This window comes from Mauremys reevesii, linkage group 24 (genome assembly GCF_016161935.1).
Source record: "Mauremys reevesii isolate NIE-2019 linkage group 24, ASM1616193v1, whole genome shotgun sequence".
NCBI classification, from domain to species: Eukaryota; Metazoa; Chordata; order Testudines; family Geoemydidae; genus Mauremys; species Mauremys reevesii.
The window spans coordinates 2,413,192-2,427,788 of record NC_052646.1 but is presented as its reverse complement, the minus strand read 5'-3'; positions in this window follow the sequence as shown (position 1 = coordinate 2,427,788).

Below are 14,597 nucleotides of genomic sequence, written 5' to 3'. Positions count from 1 at the left end.
GTGAGCCCCTTCAAAAACTACATATGCAGCATAATTATGAGAAAACGTACCATGACATACAAAATAAAATAGTGATATAAACATCGCAACAATGGAAATTCAGCACGTGTATCCCAATCTCCAGCTAAATCTTACCAACTGCTTGCCCTGAATCTGGCCCAACAGCGCATGGGTGCATGTCATGTCAAATTATATTTGGGTTTCCACACATTCCAACTTTTTCTGTAGCAGGAGGAAAGAGTGAATTGCCCTTTGCTCCTTTCCAAGCTGAACCAAAGGGGCCAGAGGGGTGTGTGCCTATGTCCCAGCCAAACAGAGGTCTCTTCAGAGCCAGACGAGATACCTGAACCATAACAAAATGCCAAACTGGCTGTAATGGATAGGGAGGAGCACAAAGTCCATGCCATACAGGGTAAAGCAATCCAATCTCGTTGGTCAATACCCTGATGCTGGACAGTCTTGGAGAGCCAAGGGGGGAAACACTGAGCGAGAGTTGCATATGAAGAGACCAAAGAGAGGGTATGATCTGACCAAGATGAGTCAGAGAATCTATGAATATAGCCAAGCCCAAGATTTTCAGAAGTGGCTGTGATTTGTGATGTCTCACGTCTCGGGTGCTCAACTAGAGTTAGACTTGAATATTGGCATAGAAGGGTACAGCTTGCTGAAGAAGGACAGGCAGGGAAAAAAGGGAAGAAGTGTTGCCTTATATAAAAAAATGTTCACACTTGGACTGGGGTTGAGATGGAAATAGGAAACAGACTTGTTGTAAGTCTCTGGGTAAGGATAAAAGGGGTAAAAAACAAGGCTGATATCATGGTAGGGGTCTACTACAGACCACCTGACCAGGAAGAAGAGGTGGATGAGCCTTTTTTTAAACAACTAACAAAATCATCCAAAGCACAGGACTTGGTGGTGATGGGAGACTTCAACTACCCAGACTTCTGTTAGGAAAATAACAGAGCAGGGCACAGATTATCCAACAACATCTTGGAATGTATTGGAAACATTTCTTTTTTTATTTCAGAAGGTGGAGAAAGCTACTAGGGGCGAGGCTGCTCTAGATTTGATTTTGACAAATAGGGAGGAACTGCTTGAGAATTTGAAAGTGGAAGGCAGCTTGGTTGACAGTGATCATGAAATGATAGATTTCATGATTCTAAGGAATGGCAAGAGGGAGAACAACAAAATAAAGACAATGGATTTCAAGAAGGCGGAGTTTAGCAAACTCAGGGAGTTGGTAGGAGGTAAGAACCCATTGGAAGCAAGTCTAAAGGGAAAAACAATTGAAGACAGTATTTTTTTAAAGGGATATTATTAAGGGCACAAGAGCAAACTATCCCACTGCATAGGAAAGATAGGAAATATGGCAAGAGACCACCCTGGCTTAACCAGGAGATCTTCAATGATCTAAAAATCAAAAAAGAGTCCTACAAAAAGTGGAAACTAGGACAAATTAAAAGGGTAATAACACAAGTAGGTAGGGACAAAATTACAAAGGCCAAGGCACAAAACGAGATCAAACTAGCGAGAGACATAAAGGGGAACAAGAAAACATTCTACAAATACGTTAGAAGCAAGAGGAAGACCAAGGACAGGGTAGGACCATTACTCAAGGCTGGGGGCCGGGGGAGGGGGCAATAATAACAGAAAATGTGGAATGCTTAATGACTTCTTTGTTTGCGTTTTCACCAAGAAGCTTGGTGGTGATTGGACGTCCAAAATAGTGAATGCCAGTGAAAATGAGGCAGGATCAGAGGCTAAAATACAAAGTGGGAAATGACTGGCTAGGAAGGAGCACTGCAGGAAGGGATGTGGGGGTCATAGTGGACCACAAGCTAAATATGTGTCAACAGTGTAACACTGTTGCAAAAAAAAAAACCCAACACAATCAACATTCTGGAATGTATTATCAGGAGTATTATAAGCAAGACACAAGAAATAATTCGTCCAATTTACTCCATGCTGATTAGCCCTCAACTAGAGTATTGTGTCCAGTTCTGGGAGCCGCATTTCAGGAAAGATGCGGACAAGTTGGAGAAAGTCCAGAGAATAGCAACAGAAATTATTAAAGGTCTAGAAAACATGAGCTATAAGGGAACATTGCAGAAATTGGGTTTGTATACTCTGGAGAAGAGAAGATTGAGAAGAGACATAATAACAGTTTTCAAGTATACAAAAGGTTGTTAGAAGGAGGAGGGAGAAAAATTGCTCTCATTAACTTCTGAAGCTAGGACAAGAAGCAATGGGCTTAAATCACAGTAATGGAGGTTTAGGTTGGATATTAGGAAAAAATTCAAAACTGTCAGGATGGTTAAGCACTGGAACAAATTGCCTTGGGAGGTTGCAAAATCTGCATCATTGGATATTTCTAAGAGCAGGTTGGACAAACACCTGTCAGGAATGGTCTAGATAATACTTAGTCCTGCCATGAGTGCAGGGGACTGGACTAGATGACCTTTTGAGGTCTCTTCAAGCCCTGTGATTCTATGAGTCAATGATTCTTTAAAAGCGTAAACTTTCTAACTATCATGATAGCTAAGCTGTGATTTTCGGCTTTCAAGGGAAGTTATAGAATCCCCATCACTGGAGGTTTTTAAGAACAGGTTATACAAACACCTATGAGGGACGGTCTAGTTGTACTTGACCCTGCCTCAGCACAGAGAGATGGACTACACGACCTCTCGAGGTCTCCTCCAGCCTTATATTTAAAGATTTATATCATTCTGTAGAGTATTTAGAGCAGGGAAATGCATTCGTGTTGAAAGTCATTTATTTATTCCCATTCTATTAGAGACAAGAGTAATAAAGGGGCAATTCACTCCTATTCAGAGGACCTACACAGTGCTATTGACCAATTAATACACCTGATTATCTTCTCACTTGTCGGCTTGTGTGTCATTGATTAGTGCATAGGGCTGGTATTGACCATTGGCACAGGGGAGAATTTCACCCAGAGTGCTTTGGAAAGAAAGAATGGAGGAGAAAGAAAAACCGGAACATCAATAATATAATGCAGCATAATTTTTAATGGGAATGAGCAGTGGAGTTTACAATTACAGAATGATTTAAGGCAGAGCATAGACAATGTATTTTCAGGGTTACAATAGGAGCTACAAGCAGTCACTATCTCCAAAGTGATGCATTTCACAAAAGATGTTCTGCTGCCTTTCTTGCAGCTGTAGATTTGAAAATCATGTCCCATTTTTATCAGATTAAGTTACTAGTTGTTGACCTCTCAGCATCAAGTAGGACAAAGCACAATATGAGCATAAGTGTATACTGCAAAACCATTAGACCATACAGTTAAGGTAACATGTAACAAGGGGAAGACATTGAAAGGCCTGATTTACACACAGACCCCACTGATTTCATGTGGAGTTGTAGGTGCTCATTTTCCATTAGCTAAGAGGTGAATTTCCATAGTCTCTTTCATTTCCTGGTTGTTTCTTGTTCCGTGGATCTTTCTTCTGGGTTTAGCATGGGCCACAGCTTCCAAAGCGGGAGGAATAGCACTTCCTGCCATATCTCTTCCCATACCCGTATAAGCCACCATATCCACCACTGTACCCAGCACCATATCCACCGCCATAAGCACCCCCAGAACCGATTGAGCCACTGAAACTACCACCCCCATATGGGCCCCCATATCCATAGGGTAAATTTGGTAAGGTGCTTCCCACAACGCTATCTTGAGGGCAGGTAGCGAGAATTGGTCCTGGGAATCTCACGACAACTGGTGGTGCATAGACCACTGCGCTCGAGTCGCCGCATGATGTGACGCAAGGCTCATTGCAGGCATCAACGTATGGGTCTGGGCAGATGTTGGGATAACATGGTGGACGTGGGTAACAGAGAGCTTTGCTGGAAGACATCTTTTGTGATTGTGGTATACCTGAAACACACAGTGGGGAGCAGATCACACATTATACACAATTCGCAACATTAAAAGAAACACATAGCTCTGTTTCTTGAGGCCATTTCAATACAACCCTATACCTTCTTTGTAAAGCTTCAAAAAGCTTTCCTGGCACATTCAGTGTAAATCACCTTTTCAGTGCTTAAGGCAACCACTAACTAGTGCAAAACCCACATGAAATGAATGGTTATTATCCCTGTGACAGGCTACCAGAGGTTTGGTGAGCCGCTGGGTGACCCAGGAGAAGATTAATGATAGAATTGAGCATGTGGACTCCAGGACCTCCTAAATTCAACAATTGAGAATGGTCCCCCTTTGTACTGGTCCCGCAGAGAGGACAATCCCTGAATGTAATTAGTGGGAAGGGGAGGAGGATCCCAATCCCATACATAGATTTGAAATTCCCAACCTGCTATTTTTAAGACTGCATCCATCAGGCTCAGCAACCAATGAGCTACAGAAAGTCTCTTACGGAAGGCAAGATGCCCCCTTCTCCAACAGCTCTACTATCACAGAGTATTGGTGAAGGATTCCATTCATATTTAAAACTATCATTAAAATAACAATTGGTACAAATTAAGTTAAATCGACTTACCCGGTGCACCAAGAGGATCAAGTCAGGAGAAGTGGATAGAACAACCTGCAGTTCCAAGTACTTTTATGTGTTTTATTAGCCAATGGGAAGCAGAGGAAACACCCTTTTGGCATTGATACCTGATCATTAATGAAACAAAATGTTTTCTTGCCTGCTGAATGCCTCTAATTGTTGTAATGGCTTTGATCATGGTTAATCAATTACTCAGTTCTCAGTCCCACATAGACACCCTACAGTTCCTGTCATCTGAAATCTTTATGAGCAAGATATCTTCCTGGTATCATCCTACTAACTTCCTTGGTGTGAACACAGCAATGAATCTAGCTCCATTTCTTTCATTTTGCTTTGTATTACTTCACAGGATGAGGGTGACTCAGGGGTGTATCACTGGTACATGCTGCTGTCATGGACAGGATTCCGTGTTTACACCCAAACCAGTCTCTAATTAGAGGCATGGTGGAGTTTACCCTTGGAACTTCTTGCAGGATGGGAAAGTTTATTCAACATGCTTAGAATCCCCGTCTGTAAGCAATGAATCTAGCTCCATTTCTTTCATTTTGCTTTGTATTACTTCACAGGATGAGGGTGACTCAGGGGTGTATCACTGGTACATGCTGCTGTCATGGACAGGATTCCGTGTTTACACCCAAACCAGTCTCTAATTAGAGGCATGGTGGAGTTTACCCTTGGAACTTCTTGCAGGATGGGAAAGTTTATTCAACATGCTTAGAATCCCCGTCTGTAAGTCTTCACTCTGTGTTTGAGCCATTATGTTTTTGTAATCCACGGATGTCCTTTCAGTCAGTTCTATGGCCTTTAAACCAGGCCTTCTGTGGTTACAGTACTCTCCTGGAGACAAGGCCATTACATGGCCTATACATAAATTAAACCTCTCCTAAGCCTTCAAAGTAGATTTGCGTTCATCCCTGAATTACAGCCTAATGTGATTAGACATTCTAGTCTGAAGAGATGACCAGTCAAGTGATCAGTGATGTAAGGTTAGGGACTCAACTGAGGGTCAGAACAGTACACCCAAGGTCTACCTAGTATCAGAGGGGTAGCCGTGTTAGTCTGGTTCTGTAGAAGCAGCAAAGAATCCTGTGGCACCTTATAGACTAACAGATGTTTTGCAGCATGAGCTTTCGTGGGTGAATACCATGGGTGAAAACCATGCTCTTGTTGAATACCCACTTCTTCGGATGCAAGCAGTGGAAATTTCCAGGTAACCAGATACCTGCCCCTGGAAATTTCCACTGCTTGCATCCGAAGAAGTGGGTATTCACCCACGAAAGCTCATGCTGCAAAACATCTGTTAGTCTATAAGGTGCCACAGGATTCTTTGCAAGGTCTACCTAGTGCAGACTTCCTCCAGAGTTTCAGTGAAAAGTGGGGGTCATTGAAAGGAAAGGGTGTAGTGTTGTATAAAGACCCAGGATTAAACACTTGGAACTGTCTCTCCATCCAGGCCGTAACAAGAGCATGGTTTTCTTCTGGGACAATGCTCCTGACAAAGAAAGCCCAAGAAGACTCACATGAGAGATGGAAATAGAGCCTTCTTAGTCATGGTGAGATGATTGAGGAATGAGCTTCTAGAGGAAATTAGACTAATCCTGAGTATGATCTACTTTAGCAAAGGATGCAAGGTCCTTCTCTTTTAGAAACTTCCCCACCATTGCCAGAATGGTTTTCAAACTGCTATCTACACCCTAAGCAGCACTTTCTATGACCACAGAAGTAGGTGGAAGAAAAGACTCTATGAAGCTTACCAAGGAAAGAGGAGGGAGGTTAATAATTCAGCAACAATGACCAAGACTTCTCTCGCTAAAAACAAAGCCAAGATTTTCAGAAGTGACTTATGATTTTGGTGCCCAACCTTAGACACCTTGAAGTTCCTTGCATTTCAAACATGCGAAGTTCCTGCTCTCTGGAGCCCAATTTCCTATAAGGTATCTCAAGTGGGCACCCGGAATCACCAGTCACTTCTGAAATCCTTGGTTTTCACTTCTTCTTTACTTTATATTGCAAGACATGAGAGATTTCGACTATAGTCAGAACTGCTTGTTAAAGAAATGTATAGGCATTCCTAAAGAATTGAGGTTGATTTTCTGACAAAAAAGAAAAGAAGATATAGCACAGCTAAAGTTGGAGTGCCCAGTTACATATTACTAGAAATGGAAGGCCAGATTTTCAGGTGGTGCAAACAGGAAGAAAGTCATTGGCATGGATACAAGACTCCCCTAACAGGCAGTCCCTACACAGCTGAGTTTCTAAGAGCTACTTTGAATGTTTAAGAGAGATGTAAATGATGCATAGTCCTATAGCTGGCCTTTACCTGAGGAGAGAGTTGCCAACCACAGGGCCACATTCAAAAACAGCTCAACTCATTGGAAAGATACCCTTGGATTTTGGTTGGCATAGGATCAGGCCCATACTAAATAGCTGCAGGTGGGCATCCTAAGCATACAGAAGAAAATCTCCCACCTCTCTAATGAGATCCCAGGGTACACTTGAATTGGTTACTAGACTGGTTTTAATGAACCGGTGTGGAAACCTTAGCATGACAGCAATTTGCATTACTGACACAGCTCTGAGATCCCTTCATTTTGTGCAGTTATTGAAAAGAGAACTAAACAAAACAAGCTAACTTAATTTCCGGTGAAGTATGTGGAAAGATGCTGGCCATGAATAAAGAGGCTAAGGATTGTATATGAAAGCAATGTCCATGGTTCCATGTGTGTGACATACACTCTGGGTGTGAGAATTAACTAATAGAGCTAAAGAGGGATCACAATAATTGCCAGTAATGAGAGGAGTGTCCTGGGTGAAATATTTTGTTTTGTAATTGACATGGACTTCCTGCACCCAGGGTGTCTCACATCCTCATGGTGGCTAAAACAACATATAAATGTCGTCCCAGTTCAGGGCTTTTCTAGCCACTTCTCTTGACTTATTCTCTTCAGTGAACCAGCTAAATCAGAGTCAATTCAATCGCTTTATCATTGTCGTAATTTTTCTTCATTGATAGTTTAACTTCTGAGTGAATCTTGGAAAAAAAAAGGGCTTCCGATTCTTTTAATTGTGGAAGGATTTTTTATAAATCATAAATGTGTCCTTGTAATTAGATGGGTTAAGACATTGCTGGATTTTGCATTAAAATATATAAAGTATCTAATTTCAAAACCACATAGTGAGTTAAGTTCCCTAATTTTGGTTAATATGACAGGAGAAAAGGGCATTTATATTCCTTAGACAAGGTTAAAAAATCTCAGACTAAAGAGGGCCTGCGGAATTCTATTGATCAATTAATGTATCTGATTCTCTACTTCCTTATATACTTCAGTGGGATTGATTATTGGATATGGCTGGCACTGATTATCTGCACAGGGCAAAATTTCATTCAACGTCAATTGGAAAGAAGAAATGGACAGGAAAGGAAAACCAGAAGTCCTGTACTATAATGCAGCATAATCTTTAAAGGAATGAGCTGCAGAGTTTACACTTCCAGATTGTATTAATGCAGAGTACAGAAAACGTATTTTCAGGGTTACAATAAGAGCTACAACCAATCACCGGCTCCAAAGTGATGCATTTCTTGCCACAGTAGAGTTTGAAAGCGATATCCCGTTTTCCAGCAAATTAAATCACTTGGGATAGACCATTCAGCATCAAATTAGACAAAGCACAATATAAGCGTTAGTGTAAACTGCAAAACCATATAGACCATAAAGCAAAGGCAATATGTAATAAGCTTCATAGAGTGTTTTGTTCTTCCTAATAGTTAGTTATAGAAAGTGCTGCTTAGGGTGTAGACAGCAGTTTAAACACCATTCTGGCAATGGTGAAGTCGTTTTCTAAAAGAGAAGGACCTTGCATCCTGTGCTAAAGTAGATCATACTCTGGATTAGTCTAATTTCCTCTGAAAGCTCATTCCTCAATCATCTCAACCTGACTAAGTGGGCATTGTTTCCATCTCTCGTGTGAGTCTTCCATGGACTCCATGCATCTGAAGAAGTGAGGTTTTTTACCCACGAAAGCTTATGCCCAAATAAATCTGTTAGTCTTTAAGGTGCCTCTGGACTCCTTGTTGTTTTTCTGGATACAGACTAAAACGGCCACCCCCTGATTCCTGGGCTTTGTGAGGATTATTGTCCGAACACCATTGTTCTGTTAGGTCTTGGTTGGAGATGAAGTTCCAATATTTTAATCCTGAGTCTTTATACAACAATGCTTTCTTTCCTTTCACCTACTATCACTGTTCACTGCAAATCATAAGGAAGATTGCAGTAGATGGATCTTGAGGGTCCTGTTCTGATCATCAGCTGAGACCCTGACCCTAAACCACTGATCAAATGACTGGACATCTCTTCAGACTGGAATGTCTAATGGCATTAAGCTGAAAGTCGGGGGGGGGAAACAAATCATAAGCACCATTTCTATCCTGCTTCAGCTCTACTTAGAAAGCTTAGGAGGGATTGAATTTCAGCACAGGGCACATACTGCCTTCTTTCCAGGAGAATATTGTAACCCAGAAGGCCTGGTTTGAAGGCCATTGAACTGACTGAAAGAACATCCATGGATTACAAAAACTTAATGACTCAAACACATAGTGAAGAGTTACCGGTGGGGATTCTTAGGGTGTGGAATAAATTCTCCTATCCTCCAAGAAGTTCCAAGGGTAAACTTCACCTTACTTCTAATTAGATACTGGTTTGGGTGTAAAGAACTAACATGGAATCCTGTCCATGACAGCAGAATGAGCCAGTGATACACCCCTGAGTCACCCTCATCCTGTGAAGTAATTCAAAGCAAAATGAAAGAAATGGAGCTAGATTCATTGCTGTGTTCACACCAAGGAAGTTAGTAGGATGATACCAGGAAGATATCTTGCTCATAAAGATTTCAGATGACAGGAACTGTAGGGTGTCTATGTGGGACTGAGAACTGAGTAATTGATTAACCATGATCAAAGCCATTACAACAATTAGAGGCATTCAGCAGGCAAGAAAACATTTTGTTTCATTAATGATCAGGTATCAATGCCAAAAGGGTGTTTCCTCTGCTTCCCATTGGCTAATAAAACACATAAAAGTACTTGGAACTGCAGGTTGTTCTATCCACTTCTCCTGACTTGATCCTCTTGGTGCACCGGGTAAGTCGATTTAACTTAATTTGTACCAATTGTTATTTTAATGATAGTTTTAAATATGAATGGAATCCTTCACCAATACTCTGTGATAGTAGAGCTGTTGGAGAAGGGGGCATCTTGCCTTCCGTAAGAGACTTTCTGTAGCTCATTGGTTGCTGAGCCTGATGGATGCAGTCTTAAAAATAGCAGGTTGGGAATTTCAAATCTATGTATGGGATTGGGATCCTCCTCCCCTTCCCACTAATTACATTCAGGGATTGTCCTCTCTGCATATACAGGACCAGTACAAAGGGGGACCATTCCCAGTTGTGGAATTGAGGAGGTCCTGGAGTCCACATGCTCAATTCTATCATTAATCTTCTCCCATGTCACCAAGTGACTCACCAAGCCTCCGGTAACCTGTCACAGGGATAATAACCATTCATTTCATGTGGGTTTTGCACTAGTTAGTGGTTGCCTTAAGCAGTGAAAAGGTGATTTATACTAAATGTGCCAGGAAAGCTTTTTGAAGCTTACAAAGAAGGTATAGGGTTGTATTGAAATGGCCTCAAGAAACAGAGCTATGTGTCTCCTTTAATGTTGCAAATTGTGTATAATGTGTGCTCTGCTCCCTACTGTGTATTTCAGGTATACCACAATCACAGAAGATGTCTTCCAGCAAAGCTCTGTGTTACCCACGTCCACCATGTTATCCCGACATCTGCCCAGACCCATACGTTGATGCCTGCAATGAGCCTTGCGTCACGTCATGCGGTGACTCGAGTGCAGTGGTCTATGCACCACCGGTTGTCGTGAGATTCCCAGGACCTATTCTCGCTACCTGCCCCCAAGACAGCATCGTGGGAAGCACCTTACCAAATTTACCCTATGGATATGGGGGCCCATATGGGGGTGGTAGTTTCGGTGGCTCAGTCGGTTCTGGGGGTGCTTATGGAGGTGGATATGGTGCTGGCTATGGTGGCGGATATGGGGGCTTATATGGGTATGGGAAGAGATATGGTAGGAAGTGCTATTCTTCCCGCTTTGGAAGCTGTGGCCCATGCTAAACCCAGAAGAAAGATCCACAGAACAAGGAACAACTGGAAAATCAGATCGAAGATAAAGATTCCCCACTCACCTAATGGATGATGAGCACCTGCATCTTCATATGACATCATTGGGGGCTGTGTACAAATCAGGCCTTTCAATGTCTTCCCCTTGTTACATGTTACCTTAACTGTATGGTCTAACGGTTTTGCAGTTTATACTTATGTTGATATTGTGCTTCGTACTATTTGATGCTGAACCATCTACAATGGGTAATGTAATTTGATGAAAAATGGGGCATGATTTTCAAATCTACAGCTGCAAGAAAGGCAGCAGAACATCTTGTGTGAAATGTATCACTTTGAAGATAGTGACTGCTTTTAGCTCCTACTGTAACCCTGAAAATATATTCTCTGTGCTCTGCCTTAATTCATTCTGTAAGTGTAAACTCCGATGCTCATTCTCATTAAAAATTATGTGGCATTACATTATTGACTTTCTGCTTTTCCTTTCTCCTCCATTCTTTCTTTCCAAGCACGCTGGGTGAAATTTTCCCTTTTGCCTATGGTCAGTACCAGCCCTATGTACTAATCAATGACACTCCAGCTGATAACTGAGAAGAGAATTAGGTATATTAATCAGTCAATAGCACTTTGTAGGTTCTCTGCATAGGAGGGAATTACCCCCTTGTTACGCTTGTGTCTCATAGAATGGGAATAAGTAAATGACTATCAATAAGAATATATTTCCCTGCTCTAATTATTCATCAGAATTGGAAAATTCTTTTAAATATAAGGCGGAGGAGACCTCAAGAGGTCAATTAGTCCATCTGTCTCTGCTAAGGCAGGACCAAGTACACCTAGACCATCCCTCACAGGCATTTGTATAACCTGTTCTTAAAAACCTCCAGAGATGAGGATTCCATAACTTCCCTTGAAAGCCGAAAATCACAGCTTAGCTATCATGATAGTTAGAAAGTTTATGCTTATATCTTACCTAATCTCCCTTGTTACAGAGTAAGTCAATTACTCCTTGTCCTAGCATTAGTGCACATGGAGAACAGTTGATCACCATCCTCTCCATAACAGCCCTGAACGTACATTAAGACTGTCGTCAGGTCCCTCCCTTTGTTTTTGGTTTCTCAAGATTAAACATGCCCAGTTTTTTGTAACCTTGTTTTATAGCTAGTGAAAAACAAGCTGGAGAAGAATACACAAATCTAGTGGCAAACACACAAAGCTAGTTTCAAAGGAGCTATGCTGGGTTTCTGTGAGTGCAAAGGAAAATGGAATCCTGACCTGTATCTTGTACCAGAGGCAGGGCAAAACCAAGCCTTTAATCTCTCCGGTCTATCTAGTTAAACCATGATTTTCTGAAGGATCAGGTGTTTTGGGGACACTCAGTTTTGGACTGCCAGAGAAACATTCATGGAGTTCCCTTTTCAGAGGGTGAGTGCTGAGCAATATCGGAAAGGCCCTGCCAAGGTAACTCTAGTTGAGCACCTGCGGCGTCGCATCGTACTGGACATTTCTGAAAATCTTGGCCTTGGTTCTAGTCATAGATTCTCTGACTCATCTTGGTCAGATCGATTCCCTCTCTTCAGTCACCTCATATGCAACACTGACTCAGTATTTCCCTCCGTGGCTCTCCAATGCTGTCCTGCATCGGGGTGTTGGCCAACTAGGTTGGATTCGTTTACCCTGGATGGCATGGACTTTGTGCTCCTCCCAATCCATTACAGCCACCTTGGCATTGGGTTTAAGTTTAAGTTTCTCCTCTGGCTCTGAGGAGACCTCTGTCTGGCTGGAACGTAGCTGCACACCCCTCTAGCCCCTTTGTTTCAGCTTCAAAAGGAGCAAAGGGCTATTGTCTTTCTTCCTGCTTCAGAAAAAGTTGAAATTTGGCATGACACAGTTTGGCACAATTTGGCATGACATGAAAAGTTGGCTTGGTGCACCCGTGTGCTGGTGGGCCAGATTTAGGGCAAGCAGTTGGCAAGATTTAGCTGGAGATTGGGATACATGTGCTGAATTTACATTGTTGTGATATTTATATCACTATTTGGTTTGTATGTCCTGATACATTTTCTAATAATTTTGCTTCATATGTAGCTTTTGAATGGGTGTACATATATTCAGTATTTGAGGTGGGATGATTTGAGGTATATATAGCTCCCTCCTCTGTGGAAATGAGATGTGTGTGGGACTGAAAGACTCATCACAGAAAATATCCCTGTTTCCTGGTCCTTCTCCCCTATAGCTCCTAATCCTTCCATTTACATTTCACATTGCCTATCTCTTTATTAGCAACTTATGGTTGAGATGCAATTTCTAAAAACTGTGTGCATACCTGGTTGAAAGTCCAGACTCAAAGACTAATGACCAATGATGTGCTTTCTATGTGGGAGGAAATAGCTAAAGGGTCCCTCAGAAGGTTGTCCTGGGGTCCCATAGTATTAATTTCAACAATGACTTTGGTAATGGTGTGGAAAATACACTTTTACCATTTGAAAATGACACCCAACTGGGAGGTGTTGTAAGAATTGTGAAGGGCAGGATTTGAATTCAAAATCACCTTCACAAATTAGAAAATTGGTCTGAAATCAACAAGATGAAATACAATAAAGACAAGTGCAAAGTCTTATACTTAGAAAAGAAACTGTCCTACCCTAATCAGCACCAGTGAGGCCTCCAATGGAGTAATGCGCCCAGTTCTGGGCAACACGTGTTAGTAGGAAAGATGAGAATCAGATGGAGATAATCTAGAGGAGATGTACAGAAATGATGAAAGGCTTAGAAAACTGAAGCTATAAGGAAAGGCTAAAGAAAACTGGGCTTGTTCAGTCTTGAGAAACCAAAAACTGAGGGCGGCTCTTATAATCATCTTCATGTATGTTCAGGGCTGTTATACAGAGAATGGTGATCAATTGTTCTCCATGCTCATTAAAGGTCAGACAAGGTATAATTTGCTTAATTAGCAGGAAGGCACATTTAGAGTAGATATCAGCATAAACTTTCTAACTACAATGAAAGTTAAGCACCAATTTTAGGCTTTCAAGGGAGGTTCTGGATTCTGTGTCACTAGAGGTTTAAGAACAGGTTAGTCAAACATCTGTCAGCCCTATATTTCGAGGATTCTATCTTTCTGTATACTATTAAGGGCACAGCAATACATTCAAGTTGAAAGTCATTTATTTATTTTCATTCTAGCGGAGACAGGTGTAACGAGGGAGTAATCCCTCCCCCTTATCTCCATGCAGAAGGCCTACACAATTATATTAACCCATCAATGTACCCGATGCTCTTCTTAGTTATGGGCATGAGTGGGATTGATTAGTGCATAGGGTTGGTACAGGCCATCTGCAGAGGGGAGCATTTCACCCAGAGTGCTTTGGAAAGAAAGACTGGATGGGAAAGGAAAACCAGAAGGCCGAAAATATGATGCAGCATAAATTTTTAATGAGAATGAGCAGCAGAGTTTACACTCACAGAATGAATTAATGCAGAGTACAGAGAACGTATTTTCAGGTTCACAATAAAACTTACAACCAGTCACCAGATCAAAAATGCAGTATTTCACACAAGATGTTCTCTCTTTCCTGCAGGTGCAGAGTTTGAAAATCATGTCAAGTTTCCAAACAAATTAAGTCACTTATGGTAGACCGTTCAGCATCAGACAGGACAAAGCACAATATGAGCCTAAGACTAAGCTGCAAAACCACTAGACCATAAAGCAAAGCTAATATACAAAAAGAAGAAGCCACAGACAGGCCTGATATATACAGATGACAAATACCCCCACTGATTTCGAGTAGAGCGGTAGGGTCTCACTTTCCATCAGCTGAGTGGTGAATCTCTATCTTGTCTGTCATTTCCTGATTTTTTCTTGTTCCATGGATCTTTCTTCTGGGT